The sequence below is a fragment of the Parus major genome, chromosome 3 (genome assembly GCF_001522545.3).
Source record: "Parus major isolate Abel chromosome 3, Parus_major1.1, whole genome shotgun sequence".
Classification (NCBI taxonomy): Eukaryota; Metazoa; Chordata; class Aves; order Passeriformes; family Paridae; genus Parus; species Parus major.
Window position 1 is genome coordinate 77,843,313 of NC_031770.1, and position 22,928 is coordinate 77,866,240.

General features: G+C 45.1%; 2 long non-coding RNA genes across 4 annotated transcripts in view; one reads left to right on the forward strand and one right to left on the reverse strand.

The window, feature by feature from the left end:
* LOC117244066 overlaps positions 1-12,951 on the forward strand; it is a 38,985-nt gene extending 26,034 nt beyond the window's left edge. The window contains exon 2 of the long non-coding RNA XR_004496472.1: positions 12,732-12,951. This is a non-coding gene — a long non-coding RNA (uncharacterized LOC117244066). The remainder of the gene's footprint in view (positions 1-12,731) is intronic.
* LOC109022553 overlaps positions 10,530-22,928 on the reverse strand; it is an 81,863-nt gene continuing 69,464 nt past the window's right edge. For 2 of the 3 annotated variants that reach the window (XR_002001501.2, XR_004496471.1), the window contains 2 exons: positions 20,815-21,211; positions 10,530-20,008 (listed from right to left, as the gene is read on the reverse strand). This is a non-coding gene — a long non-coding RNA (uncharacterized LOC109022553). The remainder of the gene's footprint in view (positions 20,009-20,814; positions 21,212-22,928) is intronic. The other variant, XR_002001505.2, reaches the window with a different exon arrangement.

Consider the following 22,928-nt stretch of genomic DNA (forward strand, 5'->3'; position numbering starts at 1 on the left):
AACAGGAATCTTCTCCTGGAAATAAGGCAAAAAATAAAGTGTATGCCCAGTGGAAGCAAGGTCAGGTGACATGAGAAGAATACAGAGATGCTGATAGCCTCTGCAGAGAGAAATTTCATGTGGCCCAAGCTCCACTCGAGTTGAAGATGGCCAGAACTGTGGGGCACAATAAAAATACTTTTTTCAAATATATTAATGTCAATAGGCAGTATAAAAACAACATCAGCCCATTACAAGATAAGGACAGTGACCTCACAAACAGGGACAGAGACATGGCAGATGCATTTAATGTAGTTTTTGCCTCTGTCAACACAGATGACAGACCAAGGGGGTCTCAGTGCCCTGAGCTGAAGGACCATGACTGCAGGAATGATCAACTAACAGCTGACCTTGAAAATGTGAAGGATCCGCTGGATGCCTACAAATCTATAGGGCCTGACGGGATTCATCTGAGAATCTTTAAAGTGCTAGCTGATGCCATCACAAAGCCTCTCTTGATGATTTTTGAACAGTCTTGGGAATCTGCAGAGGTCCCAGCTGACTGAAACCTGACAAATGTTGTCCCAGTTTTCAAGAAGGGCAAGAAGGAGGACCCTGGAAACTACATGCCTATCAGTCTCCCTTCAGTACCTGGTAAAATCATGGAAAATACTTTTCTCAGAGGTGTAGAAAAACACCTGGTGAATAATGCAGTCATTAACCACTGCCAGCACACCTCATGAAGGGAAAGTCCTGCTTGTCAAACCTGATTTCCTTCTATGATAGGATTGCTCACCTAGCTGATGTAAGAAAGCCAGTTGAAGTAATCTTTTTGGTTTTCAGTAAAGCTCTTGATACCATCTCTCACAGTATCCTTCCAGACAAAATGTCCAGCACACAGCTGGATAACCATCACATGGTGGGGAAGCAACAGGCTCACAGAGGGTTGTGGTGAATGGGGTGATATCAGACTGACAACCAGTCACTAGTGGGGTTCTGCAGGGCTCCATCCTTGGCCCAGCCCTCTTCAACATCTTTATTAACAGCTTGGACACAGGACTTGAAGAAATAAGTAAGTTTGCCTCCAACACTAAAACTGGAGGAGCTGTCGACCTCCTTGAGAGTGGAAAGGCCCTGTGGAGAGACCTTAAGAAATCAGAGAAATGGGCAGTGGTCACAGCACCAAGCCTGATAGAGTTCAAGAAGCACTTGAACAATGGTCTCAGGAACTTGGTGTGATTCTTGGGGTGTTGTGTGCAAGGCCAGGAGTTGGACTCAATGATCCTGATGGGTCCCTTCCAACTCAGCATATTCCGTGGTCCTTTGAGTTAATGCTGCTCTTCATGTCTCTCATGTGATACCTTCGGAGCAGAAAATGTCAGAGCACCCCTTTCTCTCTTCACAGAGATTTCCTTTCCCTGTTGCCACCCTGGAGGATAGATAGCAGTTCTTCCAATCATGGATGTAATCCTTAGTCATTACTTTGGTAATCTTCACCCAGAATACATTTGTCTTGGGGCAGAAACATGTGAGATGTTCTAGGCACCCTTCCCAGTTATATTTTTCCAGCAATATGCATAGAATTTAATGTGTTCTTGCCAGTTTAAAATGCCTGAAAATGAACTGTTTGTGGGTGGTCTTAAATTCTGCCTATGCATTGCTGTTTATATTTGTTTATGTTAAGTTTTATGGCATATATTAGGCCATGGGAAATGTTTTTAAAAACCAACAACAAAGGCTATGGCACAGGTAGTAAAGTGGTTTATTTCTTCCTCATTCCTTCTCCCATCAGTGTCAGCTTCAGTGGGTTCACCAAATGGAAATGGAGGCCACTTGGACACTTGGTTTGGCCATGGCACTGCTGGCAGCTGGCTTTTAGAAGTCAAAGCAAGGGGGTGCAAAAGGTAGCAATTGTGCTTTCTGGCATTTTTATTCTTCTATTTATGTATTTTGAGGACCTAAAATCTTTATTTTGTTTCTTTAATTTTTAATGTAGAAATACCAGGAATGCTGAACTTTCTTCATTGTGTTGGAAGCTTTTCTTCCACAAGGCAAGATCCATATCAGGAGTAAGACCTCTTTTAACAGCAGAAGCTGCCTGGCAGCTGCATCTTCAGGCATTAACAGAACCACAAATTACTGTTACACACACACAGGCTTCAAACACAAAAATTTAGTCAAAACTACTTCCCACTGACTTTAGTGACTCCTGTTTTGGCATGTGTAACACCAGGAGCCTTACACATGGCTGGGAGGCAGGGCACTGGAGGTAGAACCCTCACTCATGGGGTTGTTGCACTGATTTTTTCCTGATTTTTTTATGTGTGTGGCCCTCATCTAGTGCAATGGAAATCCCAGCATGAGAAATCTGGTGCTCCAGAAGATCAATATAATGTAGTACAGGGTGCAGCTGGGCAGCAGACCTCTAGACTCACATCAGTAAAAGTGGACCTTACCCCTGCAGGGAACACAAGTCTGGCTGGGTTTGGACTCTGTCCCTCACTAGCACTATGGAAAAATGAAACATCTGAGGAACTTGCCAGATTTCACATTCCCAGAAAAGCATCGCATTGGCTTCTTGTTATTCTGACCCTGTACTGCGTCACTTTGGCTGGGAATATGGTGAAATGAGGGTTCTAAGAAGTAGCAAGGGCCAAGCCAAATCTTGTTCTCTTCTAGCAACTGCAACATGAAACTAGGAAGAAATATACTAAAATATAGCAATGTGTCCTTATGTCCCAGGCAATCTCTGATGAAAAACTTAAACAAGAAATTAGGTCATAAAATAAGTTCTACTGCACTTCTACGCCTCCAGTTTGGTGGAGAACATTGGTGCTAATAATCTGCTATGTTGTTCCCACCCATTTAGTTTTATGGGTCTCTCTGAAACACACTTGCAGAAAAGATCTCAGACACCAAAACAAACCCTTTCTTACCTCCTCGTCTTAAATCCCACAGCAAGGATAACCTGCTTGGCAGCCTCTGACACCAGGGTCAACACTTGCAAATCTAGCAGAACAGTTCTTCCAGAATGACAACGGTGTTATCAAACACTGTGTGGGCATTTTAATTCCAGAAGAAGAGCTGCTACCCCAAGACTTCTTCCAGAATAACTATTTTGGTAAATTTCCAACTGTAGGCAAGTCCTAAGCTTTTCAGTCACGACTGGAATGAATCATTCATTGCTTTGGGAGAATGCAACAATCTTGCATATAAAGCATCTAAATCTTTTTGGCTCAAAAAGCTTTACAGTCCAGAATTGAAATGCGAGAAATTGCTGCAAATTATAGGTAAACTCTTCTTCACTTCAATACTTCTCACTTTTGGAAATGTTTTCACTGATATTAAGGCAACTACTCTAAGGCTTAAATGCATCTGAAGCCTGTGTAATGGAGACCAGCAGGTCAATTGCATCAGGGGGTTGAATATCTGTGACAGAGAAGGCAGGCAGGGAGGTGAGTTACCAAGAGGGAGACAGATAGCAAAACTGGTTAGAAAACTGCTCAATGGCAGATCTGCTAAGCAACAGGTGGCACAGATTTTGTCCTCCCCCTTCCTTCCCCAGCATCACTTTGCCCCAGTCTGGTGCATGCCTTGGGACATGTGTCTGGAGTGGCACCTGGCCTCTGCATGCTGCCCTTTGGAGTGGTACCTCTCCCTGGCCTTGGTCCTCAGACAGGAGTGGGTATCAACATCTGAGACCTCACTGCATTTCTTGTGTAATGCTACTGATGCAGCTCTGAGAGCTCCAGCAGCACCTCTGAGCTGCAGGTGTGTCCCCAGGAGCAGAGATGGTGCCCTCGGTGGCAGTGGCTGCTGCAGTGCAGCACACCCTGCCCTGCTCACCCTGTGTGGTTCTCTGTGTGCTGGCTGGGTCACACTGGCGAGGGTTTGGCTACTTGGAGGAAATTGAGTGCAACTATGGCAGGCAGCATCCAGCATGTGCCACATGGCAAGTACCATGCCATCCCAAACTTCAACAGAACAGACCGTGCTCCAGGTCTGCTGGAGCATCCCTGGGGTACAAGGGTGACTCCCATCTCTATTGAACTTGAAAAGGGAGAGTGGAAACCAACAGAGGTTATCCTGTCTCTCTTGCTGTGAAAACTGTGTGACTGGGAGACTGCAGCCCAGTACAAAGAAAAATATTCAGCTTAGTGACATGGCCATACTCATGTCAAAGAGGATCAGGATCATACCTTAAATGCAGTTTGTGGTCTTCACGCAAATCCTAGTAGGAGCTGGCATGTGTCTTAGATATTGCTGGAAGTTTGGGAAAACAGCCTGCTTCTTCTAAGTTCTGTGCTGACACTGTAGCACCCCCTTGTTCTGTTTCCATTTTTTTACAGTGGAGACCAGGACATAAGCTTTCTCCTTCTCCTTCTCCTTCTCCTTCTCCTTCTCCTTCTCCTTCTCCTTCTCCTTCTCCTTCTCCTTCTCCTTCTCCTTCTCCTCTCCTCTATTTTCTAATGCAGTTGCACATCTTGAAGTGTAGGCTGAGAAAAAGAGGCACTCATTTTGGTGCTAAGAAGAAATAACTAGTGCCAGATCCTCCCCAAACATCAGAGAATGAAGTGTCTCCACCTTACTGCAACCACCCTGATCTGAGGAGGTCACAGCCTGGCTTGTCCCTGCTGGGAGGTTGTGCCTTGGGTTTAGGTTGCTCAACAGAAATATGAGCTACAAAATTTACTACCCATGTGATACTGTTGGCAGTTGTTGGAGAGGTAATCAGCTTTGCTGCATCCATTCAGTGCCAAGACTTTCTGGCTGCCTTACAGTGTGACTTCAGTGGTGTCACCTGCACCTAAGGTACCTCAGTGGCATTGGGACATCCAGGACCAGGGCCTGCACCCCAGTGAAAGAGAACTCACAGCACTCATAGTCTGCCTTTCCTTCAGGCTCTAGAAGCAACAGGATTTGTGGCCCTGTGTGCTTGCACATCCAAGTTCAAACTGGCAGCATATGTATTTGTTTTTTATATATATAAATTTGGTGAGCTCCTGCTGCAGGCTAAGGCTGGCCTGGCTACAGCTCCTCCAGGAGAGTCCCAGCACTGCAGCCTGGACTGCAGCAGGACAAATGCTGTGCCCTGGCCTGCGGCGATGCACGGCTGCGGTGGTTGTTGTCACACAGGTGAGGTGGCAGCTCCAAACCCCTGCACATCGGCTTCCTCACTGACATTAGCATGTTGACCACGCGGCTCTCACCAAGAAATCTCTGGGATACTCACAAGGAGGATGGTTTCTCAAGATGAGCTGCATGATGAGTTAGGGGTGTTTTTCAACTTAGTTTTAACTTCTCTGAGTGCTCGCTTTTAGTGAATTTAGGCTTGAGGACAACTAATTTAGAGCTTTCCTAGGCCTCTTCTCTCTTTTCTCTCATTGTTATATTCACTATAGGACTGGTGATTTTGATGTTTTCAGTCTCTTTGGAAACCTATCCATGCCTCTGCATTTCCTCCAGCCTTCTTGAACTCTTCTGTTTCCTGCTACATTATTTGCAAAGACCGCATGTATGTTCACATTTAAAGGTCAATCATATAATTTATTTACATCATTGTGTCAGCATTATCCAGTAACACTTTCCATTTACCATTTAGCAACTCTGCAACTACTTTTTTGACCAGCACTCACCAGCCGCTTTCATTTCATTTCCCTTGATGATTCCAGTATATTCTTTCCTCAGAGTGACTGCAGTCAATTATTTCTTCCATTCTGCTCTGCCTCCTGGAGATTTTACACTCCATTTCGTTTGCCATAATGTTGCCCAGTTATCTCGCTGTGTCAAGACCCTTCTGATGTTGCTTGCCATTCTTTCTAGTTTTGACATGCTGCAGTAATTGTATTTTAAAATATGGCGCTTTTCCACTATTCTCTTACACTTCATCTACACAGTATCAGAACATGATCGGGGTGGCCTGGATTCAAGGAAGACCTAAAAAGGGGAAGAAACACCTGCCATACAGACCCATGAGCCCTTTTGATATGAGCTTCTGGGCTTTTTATTTTTTTTTTTTAAAAAAAAGGAAATTATATTCCGAGGTCTGTCTGGTAGTGCCTCATGTTATCAGTGCCAAGTTCCTTTTTCCTCAGTGGGTGTCCTTTCACATCACTTCTGATCTAATCGTCAGAGGTTTTGTCTGAGAGCCATTTCTGCTTTTATCTCGTTGCTATAATTACATTGCTTATCTTTTACAGGGGCTGCTGGTATAGAGCATCCTGTTTTAGGAAAAAAAACATGTATGGCACTAAAGGATCCTAAACAGGAGCTTACTCAGAGTAGCTTGTGGGCTTTTTTTCATCTGTACAGCTTTGGTCTGTCCCAGTAATGCAGGGCAAACACAAAGGAAACTGTGAGTAAGACTTGGGCGACTCATTTTCACACTCCTCTCAGTCATCCTGCAGAGAGAAGCAGCCTGGCCTGAGAGAATTTTAAAAAAATGGGGGGAGAAGCATGAAAAAAATTTGGAGAGACTGAGTAAAGGCAAAAGCAAATTACAGACAAAACAGCAGAGAGGATGAGGAAATGGTGTTAAGAAATAAATTGCTGAAAAATTACAATCACAGCTCTATGTTGTTAAGATGTGGGATATCTTTTGACACAGCTTTCATTGAGAACACCCAAAATGTGTTTAGATGTATACCTAAATAAATAAAATCTTCCCATTCTCCCTTAATCTCAGATTGTCTTATTAAGAAATCAGATTCAGAGAAGATTCTTATTAAGAGCTCATATTCTTTTCAAAGGAGAAAATCCTATTAAGCTGCATGTACATCCTAGCAGTAATGTTTGCTTTTAAAGATCTCTCTTTCTCCTACGCAGTCCCAAATCACTTAAGAGGCTTTTATTAAATTTCAGAGTTAGATAGCTTTCCTTCACAGACAGCCTAGGAGTAGCAAATGCTAGCTAGATAGAGCAAGGGAAGACAGGCAGTATTGAATCAGGAAATAAAATGAAAAGAAAAAAAAATACATAAGGAAAAAAAAATGCAGAGTTCTCCCTCCTGAACCAGCTGACAATATGTTTTGAAATTATACAAGGTGCCTATTTCATATGACCCTGTTACAAGACAGCAGCACGTGAGAGAGCAGAAGACAGTACCTCAAAGCCAAACAGCAGTGTAAGAAATGAGCTGGCTTTAATCACCCAGCAATTTATGGTGACACAGCCAAGAGGGTGACCTGTGAGAATGGTCATGCCACTCCAATGATACACATTTTCTGAGATGGACAGGTTTTGCTGCTCTTTCACTGAGGTTATAAGGACTAATACACGTTCATCAGATTTATTTTTTTTTCTAGGAGACAGATAAAGATTCTGCTTTGTTACCTTGGGGCAAATCCTCAGTAACATCATCAACCTTTTTAATTCATGGGTGGACTCAATTAATTTGTTACACTGTTTTCCTCATTAATGGCTTATTAAGGCAGGCTACAAGAGCAAATGGCAGCATATGGATTTCTCACAGGCAGGCAGTGAGGTTGAAGCAGCAGCCACTGTGCTGCCCGAGCTCTGCTCCAGCCATACCTCAGGGCTTTGCGTAGCATCCTCCTTTCCTTACTGATTCAGATGGAGTGGGGCTGGAAAACAAGTCCCAGAGGAACCTGCTCCAATGTGTCTCGTGGCGTATGAGGCATTGCGGCGAGGCAGATGATGTAATATCGATTGTTTCTTAGTGAGAGAGGAGGGGAATGTCAGCCGAAGAAATTACGCCTGTGAATAGCAGATGAGGAGGAAATAATGAGAGAATTGGTGGAGTAAATGAAGACATAAAAGCATGTAATACAAAGAAAGGAGCATATGCTCTTAGCCCCATGACCTCCTGTCGTATTAGTGTACAATTTTAGTAATGTAATGATCATTAAGGCTCTGATCCCCATTACTAGGAGCATGGAGATTTCTCTTTCTTGTACAAGACTGTGTTTCAGTCTGGTATTAATAAAAAATTGGTTTCACATATCATTACACTTCCCTGGTTTAATCATCTTTGCGCGTATCGTGTGTTCAAATGTTGCCATTTTGGGCAGAGCAGCGAGCCAGTCATCTTAACAGGTTGTTTTTTCCAGCATCTCAGTACAATGCCTTTCAGCATTCATGAGTACCATCACCACAGCCCTTTTCGACAGATGAGGATTGAGGCTTAGGGCTCTGACACAACACAACCATGTATGTGACAGTTTGCATTGATGGGGTTTATTTCCTCCCTTCAGATAAATAATACTGGGGTATTTTTAGGTAGCAGCCATGGGAGTCACTGTGTGACACGTAACATGTCAAGAAAGTCTAGTAAGGAATTTTCTTGCCAACTATCTTTTGTCCCAAACCCAAGAGGGAGATAGATAAAACTGAAATCAGGTGGCAGAAGCAGGTCAGCTGCAGCAGGGTTGGTTCCCTGTCAGCTCGAGGTGATGCTGCTGTAAGGACAGTCTCGCCCAGACCCAGCTGGCTGAGCTCTGCCGTGGGAAGCCCAAAGCCACGGGAGCTCTGGCACAGGCAGAAGCTCACCGGGATTTGAATCTGCTCAGCTCGTGCCTGGAGGGATACTCAGGAGACAGAGGCAGCTGTTCCTCTGTTCTGCATTGGGGGAAAAACTTAAAAAAAAAAAAAAAAGGAATGGTTTCGTTTTTCCAAGCAATTATTTTTCCCTTTTTTTCCCTCCCCACAGATTTTCCTTTTCAGGGGGAAAATGACTCATTTTTTTCTGTTGAACCAAAGTTTTGCAAATGTCAGGATTTCTTGCAAGAATGGAAGCCCTGTGTTTCAACCAGCTCTCAGCAGAGACATTTCAAACCAAGGCATCTGCAGTGTGTTTAGTTTCCTTAGTTACATGCCACATGCATCCAGGTAGAAAGGACAAGGGTCTGACACAGTTCTTTAAACTGAGTCCTTCCTTGGCTTTTAGAGAAGTGAGGAATGGATGTCTACATCCAGGAAGACAGTAATAAGAGTACCTCTGACCTTGCCTGTCCTCATCCCCCTGCTTATCATATCAGCATGTTTCCAGCTTCTCATTTCCATTGTTTGGAGGAAAACAGAGCTGCAAGGAAAGGGATGATTTACAGAAGACTTACTTCACTAATTCAGGCTGTATATACAAGGCTGAGAGCACATATCCTTTTTCCCAGATATGAATAGTGGCTGCCTTACTCAGTTTCCTCTCTCTCAAAAGTCAGACTGACCTTCTGCTTCAGCTAGAAAGTCCTGACCCCACCTTCCAGGTCAGTAAAGCCCTCAGAAGTAGTCCAGATGCAATGAAGAGTCTCTTTCCTGGGATATTGCATTTTCTCAAGGTGGTTCTTCTCTGCTGTGAAACATTTGGGACCAGGTCACTGAAAACTGAGTTGCCTTCTCATGAGGGTGGCTACCCATTCCTGTAAAAACCAGAGGTAGAAGTAATTTCTAAACCTCTGGGACAAAACTACATCAGTTCTAGCTGGGCTCAGAACAAGCCTTCTTCTCAGAAGATGGCACTTTGTTCCTAGAGGCTAACTTTTCTAGATGCCTTCCATCTGTATGAGAGCAGGTAAAGCTGTGAAGCATGGACCAAAAAGGATGCTTGCCTGGATCTGCAGCTTTTTAGCAACCTCCTGCTTTTCTGTGGCACGTGGGCCAAGTTTCGTTTTGGTGCTGTAAACAGATTGACAGCATTTGCAGCAGGTGATGTAGCTTTTGCAATGCATTTGTTTGCTTTTTACTGTGTATATGTTGTGTTCTTATGCTGAAAGAGGTGGCTGGGTGGCAGAGCAGAAGGCTGCCCGGCTTTTTTTTTCTGGTGGTTGTAGCTGAAGTGAGAGGTGAGAGCAGGCACATGGGGGACAACTGGCCATAGAAGCTGGCAGGGCCACCAGGGACTGAGTCCCATGGAGGGTGCAGAGCACGGATGGGTCTCAGGGAGGATGGAGGTAGGTAGATAGAGGCTTGACCTGTAGAGGAAAGTCTCCTAAAACTTGCTGGACACACATCAGACCCAGGAAGAATTGGTTGGCCAGGAAGGGGAGACAGCAATTTCCACTGAATTTCTTTTTATTTTGCCCTCCCCAGGGCCCTGGGCTTCCCTACATTCAGAGTTTCCAGATTTCCATAAAGCCCCACTTTGGAGATCCAGCCTCTGTGCTTGGTGATCTCTTCAGGGATAGGGGAAGGAGACAATCCCAAAGCTCCTGTGTTGTCACCCCAGTGACATTTCTCACCCTGGTGCCAGGCAGGATGCTGGATGTCAGCAGGCAGCACCAGGCTGGATGCCCAGCAGCATGTCCCAGCTCAGCCCACCAAGTCATTCTTCCCCCAAATCTCAGGAAAAATCCTCTGTCTGAGGAGAAGGAAGCCCCTCTCCCTGGCATGGGAATTTGTGTACAAACCCCTGTTATCCTGTCCATTCCTTACCTTCTACAGTGTGAAGCCATTCATCTGCCTCTCTCCTGCACAAAGGAGAAAGGGGGTCCGCAGATTGCCCCTTCCTTCCTCCACAGCACAGTCTTGTACCCCAAGCCCTCAAAAGGCATTCACTGAAATATATGCTGTTCAGAAAAGAGAAACAACAACAGGAGTGCTGAAGCTGGGACATGGAGGGTGTCCTTAAAGGATTAATCGGCTTTATTTATGTCTCCAAGTACAGACAATTTGTCACTGGAAAGAGGGAGACACCAGATGAAATAAATAGTAGAGAAAAACAAAGAGAAATAATTAGGTACATAATATGCCTGTGGAGCGCATCTTAAAAAGAGTTATTTGGGACAGGCTGTACTGATGCTGGATTATAAAAAGGACTGGATAATTTTATAAGTAATATAATGCTTCCATAGTGTGTGAATGTATCTCAGGCTTCAGGAAATAAGGTACTCAGCTTACAAAAATAAAATCTGCCACTTGTATCATATGATTATACAATTCTCTGGATCAATTACTATATTTTTTTTTTAAATTTTACATTTCCTCAGGCCTTGGGTACCACCCAGCACTGGCAGTTGAATGAGCTATTAATGGATCATTGGTGAGCATCCTAATGGAAAAGATCACATTACCAAAAAAAAACCCCAACAGAATTGATTTGTTGTGTGTTCATCGATTTAGCCCCTTCCCTGACAGAAGCGAGGCATGCTGTGATCCCACTGCTTGTCCTTCAGGAGTCCATCAGTCTTTCCCTCAGCCTCCCAGCTGCCGCACACGCCTCTGGCCGCAGCAGCCGTGGAAGCAGCAAGGGGCCACATCCTCCGTGAGCGTTGCTGTCTGGGCTGGGGGAGCAGGCCATTAGCTGGCCACACCAGCCTCTGCTCGCCTCCTGCTGTCAACCAAGAGCCTCATGGTCGATGGTGGCATTTAGAGGGCCACAAAGGAGTGAGGGCTCCTGTAGCAGAGGAAAAGAAAAGATGAAGAAGGGCTGTGTGAATTGTGAAAGGTTTAGGAGGGGTGAGTGGGAAGGGGAATTTGGCTGGGGGAAGATTGGAGTGAGCTAAAATTGGGGTATAGAAGCACACAGGATAAATTGCAAGAAAGAAAGGAAGGATGAACCTCTCAGATATCCAGCCATTCAAAACCCTAATGTATTCTTACATTAATCTGTCTGGCTGCAATGATTTCTGAGGTGTCCAGATAGCCATATCCTGTTTCTTCCCATAACCCTGTGGAAGAAATATATTGCTAATATATCCCTGCTGAAGCTGGCAGCCCCTCTTTTAAGGGACAGAGCTGCAACTACCTTCATTTCAAACCCTAAAAAAGGGAAAGATGGGGGAAAATGCTTAGCAAGGAAAAGAAACCTGGGAAGGACATGACAAACAGTGCAGAGCCATACAGCCTCAAGTCCCCTGGAAATGGAACTGTGTTGGCCAAGGAGAAGCAAATGAGGTCAAGGAGAAGCAAATGGAGCCAAAACATCCTTGCCCCTGAGCATCACTTCTCTCCCAGATCTCTCTCCAGATCCTTGGATTGTGTTGAGGAGCTGCAAAGTAACCCAAGTCCTCTTCATCTGCTCAGCCCTAGCCATAGTGGAGAGCCATGAGTGTGTTGGAGAGGGAAGGCTATTTCCTGTGTCTTCAGCAATAATTTGACGGTCACTGTGGTGTTTGATGTGCAGTTGTCACTGACTGAAGCTGGCAGTATTGTGGACCACTGGTAGCTGGGCACCTTTGTTAGCAGTCATAATCACTGCACGAGTGTTGTCACTTCTGTGACTGCAAAGGGCTTTGGCATGAGTGGCACCATTTGGACACTTTACATCTCCCTCACACACTTAAACCCGCTTTTTGACTAGCTCTGACTGGGCTTGAAAATGCAGTTTTCCTTTATTGCCTTAAATTTGGGAATATCTTACTGTAAAATCAGAACAGGACCCAGCCTCCCATGGTTTCCCATTTCTCAAGGCAGGTGGCTTTGAGGGCTCCCTACAAATGGTGGGCCTGGGAGCACAAACAGAAAAAGGAAACTTTGCATGAAAGGTTTTTAATCAAATAAAGCAAAGAGAAGAGCAGAGAAATGTATTCAGATTAAGATGAGTATTAAACACACTTCAGGGATCTAGTCTGAAGACCTGTCAAGACAGAGATTTTCTGTCAAGTACAGTGGGATTTTTGGATCAAGTTCCAAGTGCAATTTGTCTCCTATTTTTTTCCTAGGTAATTTTTGTTGTATTGTTTTGCTTTGTTTTGTATTTGGGTTTTGTTTGTTTGTTTGCTTGCTTGCTTACTTGTTTTTTACTAATGAGTAAAGCCACATCAGCTGTAGTGGATTGTTTCTCCTCTCTCTGCTTTCAGGAGCCAGGAAGAGAATCATCGAGCCATATTCTCCTGCTCCTCTGCAGAAAGCAAATGGCTATCCTTGGATATCAATCACTGGGGTAAAAGCTAAGAAATGTTACCAAGGAAACGTTGTCAGGCCCATTGGCAGTCTCCTTTGTTTAGGAAGTTTACCCATGAGCAGCATTTTATTGTTTTGAAATCAAGAAATGTAAAAATAAAATAAATCTTCAATGGACTAACCTGTTATGCACCCTCCCTGGTGTAACAAACACCCAAAATATATTGTTCTACTTTGATCCATCAAATAGTTAATTCATTCATCATCTTTGAATTAGTAATCCGAGCTGGCCTTCTGAACAAATAAAAAGTAGATTTATCGCTGGGTAAAATGTGTTATTTCTCCAAGCAGGTAAACCTTAAAAACACTTGTAATCCAGAGCAAGAAAAATGAAGGACTGCAGTGTGTCACACGCTGATCCAGCTGTGAGGTGTGAATAATAGCAAAGTGGATGCAAAAGCGACAGAGCTGGCTTTGATCAGTGAGATGCTACTTTCTCATTCTGCGGGTGCATTTAGTACCCATGGAAGCAGGGGATTAATAGCATCAATTCCAGCAAGACCTTGTGAAACAGGTGCTATACCACACTTCCAGCACACAGCACTTACAACACCCTCCAGTCATGGACCTCTGTTGCCCCAGTGTAGTTTTCCTGGTGTCATGCTACCCACTGCTCAGCACCTCCTGGGAGGTGGCAAGTGCCTGTGGCTGTGAGTCATTTAGGTGCAAGCTAGGGGCACCCCGAGTCTCGTAGGAGGCATTTGTGTTTTGGCAAAAGTTTGCTATTTAAATAGGAGGCCGTGCTGCAGGTTTTGTGATGCATGTGAATAGAAATCACAGTGTCACTGTCATCTTCTTCTACAGCCCCAGAGCTGTGGATCTCAGACTTCAGAGGTGGAGGGCTGGTGCTCTATAGCAGTGTAGAAATGGAGGTAAACTTGGATGCTGCCCAGCTCAGAGCCATCAAGGGTGCACATGAAGCCACTCAGATTTCCCACTAGTTCACCTGAAATTATGCCTATTCTTGGTCCCTAAGACTTTTGGAGTGCATCTAATCCTCAGGCCACATTCAGCATGCTTGCATTCCCCCCTAAATGGGAGGGAAGAGGCATTCAAATGCCCAGGAAAAGCTGGGCCATGTGTTCATAGTGCAAAGGAAGACAGGATCCAGTTTTGTGTGAGCACTATAGCCAGGCCAGCTCTGCTCCCCTATAAACCCAGCTGTGAGGTGCCAGGAGCCTAGGGCTGGTGCTGAGTGGGAATGCATTCTCTTAGGAGCACTGGAGCCCTCGTTGTGTCAAAGCACAGTCTGAAAAGACATCAATAAAAGTATTTTTCATACCCAGGTGCTTCCAAGCATTATAAACTTTCCCTCAGACAGAAAGGGCAGAGTTGATGCCTTAATTATTGCAAAATGAAAAGATTAAAAATGACTAATGTGTTCAGGCACCAGTATCAAGTCACATATCCATCTAGTTTTATTGGCACTTTCTTGGGCAGTGCAGAGGGAGGCCAGTCAGGCAGTCCTGCTGATTAACTGCAATATTCTCTGACTTATATAATGATTTCTGCTTATTTTCACATTTTATCTTTAAGGACAGTGTTTTCTGGACTGCAGGATCTTGTGAGAATTACAAAAGTGGGAAGGGGAGAACTCTATTATCCTGAAAGGAATAAATAACAAAAACTAAAGGAAGAAGTAATGACCATTTCTTCTCTGGCTGACTCAAGGTCCATACAGCTTGGTCAACCCTGCAACCACAGGCAGGCTGCAGTCAATTGGAGGGAGTGCTTACTAAGCAGTGATACCCCAACACTGGAGAAAAACCCCAAAATCTCACTGCCCTCTGCTAATCTGTGAGGAAACAGCAGCTCACAATCCTACATGAGACTGGGGTGAGTGTCAGTTTTGGGATTTGTGCCTGGGCTTTCATTAGACTTCACTAGTGTGCCTCCCTCAGTCTGCTGGAGCCAGCTGGCATTTTGGGTGCGGTTCAGAGAGAAGAGTTTACATCAATGATAAATACTGAGGAAACCTTCACAGATAAAGATGTGTGCAAATGTCTCTCTGCTCAGGAACTCAGGAACCAGGCTTTCCTTTCTCCTTTCCTATTTTGCTGCCATTTATTACTTGAAATCCATCATGAAGCTTCCTGAGCCTGATCCAGATCAAATGATTTTCCCCAAAACCACAGGAGTCTCCATGAGAGCCTGTAGTGAAGAGGCGATACATATCATAGGTGAGGGCATTAACCTCAGATGCAGGTCCCTGCCTCCTTTCCACCAAGGAGCTCTTCTGCCATGGATGAAAATCAATGAAATTTTGTTCTCTGCCTCAGCTTCCCATCTGCAGGACAGTGAAGACAGAACCTTGGAGCCTCTAAAGGAAGGCAACATCAGTGAGGACATATTCCCAGCCCTTTTCCCAGGGATGAGAGATTTTCCCCTCACAGCAGGAGCATTGTTTTTCCATCAGGACTTGCATGTTAGGCAATTGCTCTGTAAGGGCAGCTAGCTCCCAGTTAACCTGGTCTCTTCTCAGGCATCCCACTGAAGAACAGCCACAGCACCAACTGGCTGCTCTCTCAATACTCACAAAAGCCACAGAGCACTTTCCCTTTTATGTTTCACAAACCAGTCACAGGCAGTGAGGACTTCAGCCCTTGTGGGAATGACCTCCCTCTCGCAGAGGGACACTGAGTCATGGAGCTGGGACATGAACTTCCCACAGCTGGGCAGGACATCCTAGCCATGGTTCACTGGGGAATGGACAATCTGCAGGGGACTGTTCACCTCTAATTTCCTTCTTTTCTCCAGGCTGGGTAAAAAACTATTCACTTAGCTGATAGAGGGGACTCAGTAGTATGTTTCAAGGCTATCATCATTCTGCTCTGCTTAACCGCTTCTCCTTCCCTCCTGCACACCGAAGTCCCCCTCTTGCCCCTGTGACATCTGCAGGCAGGAAACAATCACTGCCTGCCAGTGACTTGGTGGTGGCTTGCAGTGATGAACCAGTGGCAGCTGAGAGCAGATATACCTCATGATCCCACCTCAACAAAGGAGGGAAGGCAGACCACCAGGTGTGGTAAGAAAACATAACCCCAGCCTGGCTGATAACTGCACTTTCCTGTCTTTTGCCACTTGTGTGGTGCCTGAACAGCATGAAAGTATGTCAGTGCCTCATGTCTATAATATGGAGTTCTCAGAGATTCTGAAGAGAATTCATAGTGATGCTGTTGTGTTCAGAACAAATGCTTTTCTGAATAAGTTGAAAATAGTATCATTTATCTTAGTGCTGTTCCACTGTTTTCCTGCTCCAGCCCCAGCATTTATAGGAGAAAGTCCCTCAAAGAGGGCTTCTTGTTCATTTGTATGGACAGTTGGTAAAACCAGATAAAATGTGTCTCAAGATGCTCATCACAGCTTGGAGTGTCTCCTGTTCTCTGTCACTCTGTGGCCTTACCCTGTTGGGAACAAGTAAATCCTCCTAGCATCTCTCTGTTGCAATATTCACAGGTCCAGCTGCACAAGGCTGGGACAACTTACTTTTCTCCAGGAGGAATTCTAGGCAATAAGCAAAACTGGAATAGAAACATTATGAATATTTTCTTAATCACATTAAACAAACAGAGGGAAAGGAGTCCATGAAATGCAGCAAGGGTTATAGATCAGGCAGGGACAAACCGGATGGGGGAGGAAAACATGGGGAGTCTGGAGGGTGCTGGGTTGAAGTACTACTAACTCCTGACTCCTGCTGAAAACACTCTCCTGGCTTTAGCTGGCTTGCAAAGCCAACTGCTGGTGACCCAGCTGTCGTCAGCCCCTGTGAGCAAAGGCAGTGTCCTGGGAATGGCTGCTCCTATAGGAAATGAAAACTCTAAACTGAGCAGGGCTGTATGGGGGGAACCCACGATGCTCCTGCCACATCAGCACCTGGGGGCTCTGCACAGCTGAGATAACTGTGGCCGTGGCATCACCAGTGCCCAGCTGAGCAAGGCACAAATGACTGCCCATTGCCAGCAGGTATTTAAGCACGGGGAATGATTTTGGGCAGCTGTTTGCCGAAGGGTTTTGCAATTGCTGTTACCCCTGCAGTCCCCTGTTCTTACCCTGCATGGCAGAGGCAAAGCTGTGCTGTGATTTTTCATTAGCTGATTGCTTTCACAGCCTCTGAACTTTACTTTTTGATACTTGATCATCTGGACTTTTATTTGTTAAAGGAAGCATGATTTGTAACCACTTTCCTAATGTAGGCCAGGTTGGTTTCCCTTGCTCTCGCTCCGGTCCAAAGAGAGCCCACTTAATTATGGATGTATATTTCTGCTTTGTGGGTAGATTTTTTTCCATGGATCCTGCTCCTTCATGTATGCCAGCGTTCATACGCCACCCAGTGGCTCCCGAGGCGTTGGGTGCGGATCTCACCAGTGACAGTGCTTCCAGGTCCCCAAACCCACTTTCCCATGGAATATCTTCCCATTGGCAAGGGCAGGGCAGCACAGAGCCGTGCTCCCGGGGGCTGGGGCAGCAACATCCTCTGAAGCTCTTTGCAGACCTTGGTGCAGGTATCCACACCACCTGGTCTGCAGACTCAGGGTGCAGCACTGCACTGTCAAGTTTAGCATAAGCCACTTCATGTTTCAGCTGCTCACACCCAACATGCACACGTGAATGCTTTCTGCCAAATCACCTGGGCTTGTGATCTTGTTCTTAGTTTTCTCTAGTTTTAGTCAAATTAAAATAAATAAATATAGCTTATTGGGTTAAAATCCAGAACATCTAGCCATGAGTCCTTCAGTCAAGCAAAAAATAGCCTGTGCCATGTCCCCAACTTCTTGTGGATTCTCCCTGTTCATGTCGCCTTGCTCTGCTGCTCATGAGCTGAGCAGCCAGCTATGGGGCAAGCTGAGGGGAAAAAAAGAAATTACAACATACAGCTGAGTCCTAGACCACAAAGGGACTTGGGCATGACCTCAGTTTTACCTGAACTGCCATTCCTGACTTTTTGTTGGTTTTCCCCCTTCACTATTTTGCTACAAAACAGAAGTCTTACATTCTTTACCCAGTCTTCAAAAGCCAACAACAAGCACAAATAGCTCTCCAGCAAGATTTACATACTGTGCCATCCTGTGCAACAATAAATTTCCCTGCTGACTCTCTACTTCTTTCATTCACCAGACTCTGCCAACTTCGTGCTTTAAGAGTCTGGTCTTTGATTTGACATGTAGTTATTGGACATTAGGCATTCATCTCATTCATTTCACTATTCCCTGAGGGCACGTTCTTCACCATTTGTTGTCATAATGCTTGAGGGCAAGAAGTCATTCTTCTTATTTAGCCTCTGGTCTATTATTTCGCCCTGACGCTTGCTGTCAGATGCCAGAGATGAGATGCCCCTTTGGGCAGAGCAGGCACACCCAATCATATTTGCAAAGCAAATCACTGTAAAAAAGGCAGCATTAGTGGCTGAACTGGGATGGAAAACCTGACCCTTGTAAAGTGATACCCCAATGACAGGCCAGGGATTGATCCTAACATATATAGATCCCATTCCCTAGAGAGAATGATCCTGGAAGGATCATTGATCCTGGAGGTCTTAGAAAGTCCAAAACATGGAGTTTCAATGTTTGGTTTTACTGTGCCCCAGCTGTATCCCACCCTATAGCAGGGCCAGGCAAGAGAGACCTTTGTTTTCACAAGCGCAGCAGGATCAGGAATTTGTCCCAGGACAGCTTTTCACTGGTTAGCACAGCCAAGCTGGGGCTCAAATAAGTGCTAGGGGGCAGAGCAATAACTCCTCTGTCCAGCTGCTCAGGATACCTTGGCCCCCTTGGGGTCCTTCAGGGGAGAGAGGGAGTTAACAAAAAGGAGAATAACTTTCTGTCCCCTGGAAGAGAGCACGTGAGGGCAGGCAGCTCCCTTTCCAGGATGCCCTTTGTCCGAAACCCGACCAGCCAAGCAGACTGCCTCCCTTTTGTTACCCAAACATTGCTGCTTCATAGCACTTGACCAGTGCTGACCCCAAGCAGATTAGACACTGGCGAGTGCCCCGTGCTCTGGTGGGGCTGGTGGCAGCTGCGATCCCCAGCACGCTTCTTGGGGCCAGCCTCATTGAGGGGCTCAAACACCACCACACAGCCTGGCACAGGAGATTCTGGAGCCCTGTGTGCCACACCTGAAGGGCAAGGTGGGAAAAAGTACAGCTCCCATCTGGAGAGGAGCACGTGGCAGGATTTCATGTGAAACCCAGACCAAATTCAGCTAAAGTCTACCCTTTTGCATAGGTACCACATTCCCTTCCCAAGCATTTCTGAATCACCACATCCATCTGCAAACACTAAATATAATAAAAGGCCATTGTAGGCTCCATCCAAGCCTGGCTATAATTAAATATATTGACTGATAAATGCAATACAGTTATACCTCTCCATCTGGTCTCAGCAGAGGACCACTGACATTTTGTTCATATACCCTCATTTTTTCGTCTCTTTCAGAATGAGATTTGCATCATAGCTTTTTAATGAGCTAATAGTTAAAATAGTCCCCTATAATTATGCTAGAATAATCCAGCATTATTTCAGCTTAATTATAGGGGGATATCTTAACTATACATCATTTGCAGTTCTCAGTCACTCTAATGCGCAGATGTCTGAAGAAATGACATAAAACACTAGCAAGTTATAAAATATCTAGAGTGGTGCTCATTGCTTCTATGGAAAATGATCACATCTATTTTCCATACCTCTGCTATGCAGTCTCCCTGCTTGGATTATTTCCTGCTAACACACAAGAGATAAAATTGAAAGCAATGGAAATAAAATACTTCACTATCTCTTGTCATGCTCTGATATTGTTGACTCTTTCATTTTCATATCTCCTTGATCCTCTCATAAATCTTCATATCAACACACTGCAGTTAATTTCTGCAAACCTTTAGAATCTCTGGAAGCAAAACAATTCCTAAACCTACTGCCCTCATAGTTGTGGCTAGGCTAAGGGCTGCCTTTAACTTTGTTGTGGGTTTTTGCTTATTTGCACTAAATGACCTGGAAAAATTGCCCTGGGAGCACGTGGCATTGCTATTCACAGTTAAACTCCATTTCCCCGGTTGGAGACTGCCACATCCCAACAAGGCAGCATTGTTGGAAACGTCAGCTTGCCAGTCTGGATAGACATGTCTCTTCTTCATCACATGGCTCTTCCCCCTGGTGCACCTCCCGCTGTGGATGTGGGATGCCTGTGAGAAGACAAGAGAGGACTTACTGCAAAGTGGCTGTTGTTTGGGGAAGTGTAGCTGTCACCTCTATCACATTCAGCACCCCCACTGTGCATTTTCTCTCCTTTCCTGTAGCGGGAAACAATGAGTGTCCCTAAGTATATACTGTCATGTTGATAGATTTGCATACTCAGAGAAGGAAAGATTCACAGGAATATTCCCCTAGGGACTTCTGTAACAGGAAAAGCTTGGAGTTTTGTTCCTTCAACACCATTCCTCATGCTGCCTCATAGAGCAGAATTAGAGGGACAATCTTTGTATGTTGGAATACTGGAAGAAAAGGGGTGGTGGGAAAGCTGGTGTCAGCCGCCCATGGGGACAGTAAGAGCCGCAAGCACACACACACTGCTCAGCAGTGAGGTGATGATGGGAGGATAGGCTGTGGTCCACCTGTGTATTTCTGGACAGGCATGGAGAGGGCCATCAGAGACAGGTTGAAACCACATGGGAACTTCTGCAAGACTGCTCTGACCTTGGAGGGTGTTACTGTGAAAGAGCATCCACAATGCAGTGAGGCATAATTCATATCCTTAAGCAAACTGAGGAGATGGGCAACACTGCTGCTTCCAGGGAGGTGTTGAGCACTATGGGAGAGCACTGGGAGAGGACTGCTAGCTCCAAAGGGAGCACAGGCAGGACTGAATTTCTGTGCAGTCTGTGAACCAAGCACTATTTTTAGATTCACTTCTCTCTCTTAACACCTGTGGATCAGCCTAATGGACAGAGAGATAGTGTATAATAAATGTCATAACCTCCTTGGAAAATACCTCATGGCTTTTAAAGTAATCCCTTGATACTTTGAGAGGACTGCTGCGTGACACTGATTAAACCTCTGGGGTTGGTCATGCTGAGGTAGCACTTCGTGCTTGTAGGATGCTCTTCCCTTGCCATGCTGGCCTTCAGCTTTGATCTTCAAGGCAATACAAGGTCCAGAACCCCTCAAGACCATAATCCTGATTATCTGGGCTTGCATCAGAGATGTTCCTCCTTGAAGCACGAACTCATCTTCCCTTCAAAGTGATAATAGTTGTTACAGAAACCTTGTCCTTACTCCCACTAATCCTACAACCCTACCAGCATCCCTCTTCCTTGGCAGAGGCCCTGGTCTCTGGGGATGACACGACTTCTTCACTTGTCCTTTCCCTCCTTCCATGGAGCATCTGACTGAAAAGAAAGGAAAGATTACCCTTTGAGCATCCCACACCCACGCAAATGCTCTAAATTGGCTTGGGAGAGTTACAAGCAGGACATTGATGGTGGAGGGAACTGCAAAAGTTGGTCTTATCCATGCCTCATTCTCACAGAAGCCCTTGACAGGCAATAGTCCAGTGCTGATACACTGCACCTGGAGAGGATCGGCGTCCTCTCACCTGTTTGTCCTGCACTTTGGGCTAAGGAAAGTCTTTACATCACTGGGTTTGCATGCCAGAAGTGGGGCTTCACTAGCCCGAGCTGTCAGCAGAGATATCCCTCTTGCAGACCATCCGGCTTTATATCTACATTCTGAAGAAATGCATACTCTAGAAACTTCTAGCCTTCATATGCTTCTCTTCTGATACTTCATATCTAAAATGCTATGTACCATTACTTTCCTATACTAGGGAAAATAAGTAGAGGGAATTGGAGCACTTGTTCATCATCATCTTTTAAAAATGACAGAGAGCAGACTCATTAAAATCCTGAGTATTAGGAATCACTTCAGTATGCATTTTTCATTTATCCAGGGTTTTGGAAACGTTGTGTTTAGGGTGAAATCCTTAAGGAAATCACCTTTTTTGACCTAACAAACCCATTAGAATCAATTATATTGAGTTATACCAAGCTGACCCCATCAGCAACTTTCTACTGCCTACTTATGAAAATGGTAAGGATAAAATTATCAAGACTTTCACAGACCTCTAGTACCCAGAGGTCTGTTTCCTCTGCTCTCTTATTTACATATGCATGTCTTCCTCCTGCAGATCCTTGTTAAACTCCCTCATCTTGCATGTGAATCAAAAGTATCTTCCTCATCTCCCTTGCTGATGCTGAAAAGGCCTTCATGCAGGTGAACTGCAAGTGTCTGTCTTACACTCAAAAAGCTCTCACACCCTGGAAATGTCTGTAAAACCAATTAATGGTCTTATAAAGGCAAGTGACTCCTGTTCCCAAAGCCTATCAATTTCCCAGAGCTCAGTCACTTCCAGAGACTTCCAAGGACTGTTCTACACCATGTCTACACCATTAAAACCCTTTTATCATCCTTCCACAGTAGCCATCCTAGACTACAGGTGATCAGGATTTTCATTCCTTCATCCTTTATTTAAGCTGTGCTTCAGAGAGTGACGATGCACCTGATAACGCTTGCTTTGGTCCAGAACCTTCTCAGCTAACTGCAGGTGCAGGACAGGGCCTTCCTCTCCAGAAACACAGGAGAGGAAAGAGGACATCTCTAGCAGCAGGGAAAGCTACATGTCTTCTCTGCCTCAGGGAGGTAGCCAGACCATGTTTCCAGCTGAAGATCTTCAGCTGTGGCCCTTAAACTGCACAATGAATCTTTAGATCTGTGTAACATTGCCAAAGCTCATCTAACTGTTAAATAGTGATAAAACAAATCATCAGTACCTCCCTAACACCACATCTAATGGCTGTGCTTGAAGGATTAATGAGTTGGAGAGCTGGATGAGTTCTGCCAGAATGTTCCCAGACACAGTCACTCACAGATTTTAATGAATTTGGCCAGCAATCTCTCTTGGTACTTGCTGCCTTGCATATTCATATGACAGGTTTTTATCAGAGCAAAGCCTTGAGTAAAGGCAGTGTGTCCAGACTGCACACATGAGCATTCTCAGGAAGCAGAGTTTGAAACTGGGCTGAGTGGGTGTTGGAGCTCAAAGTCCAC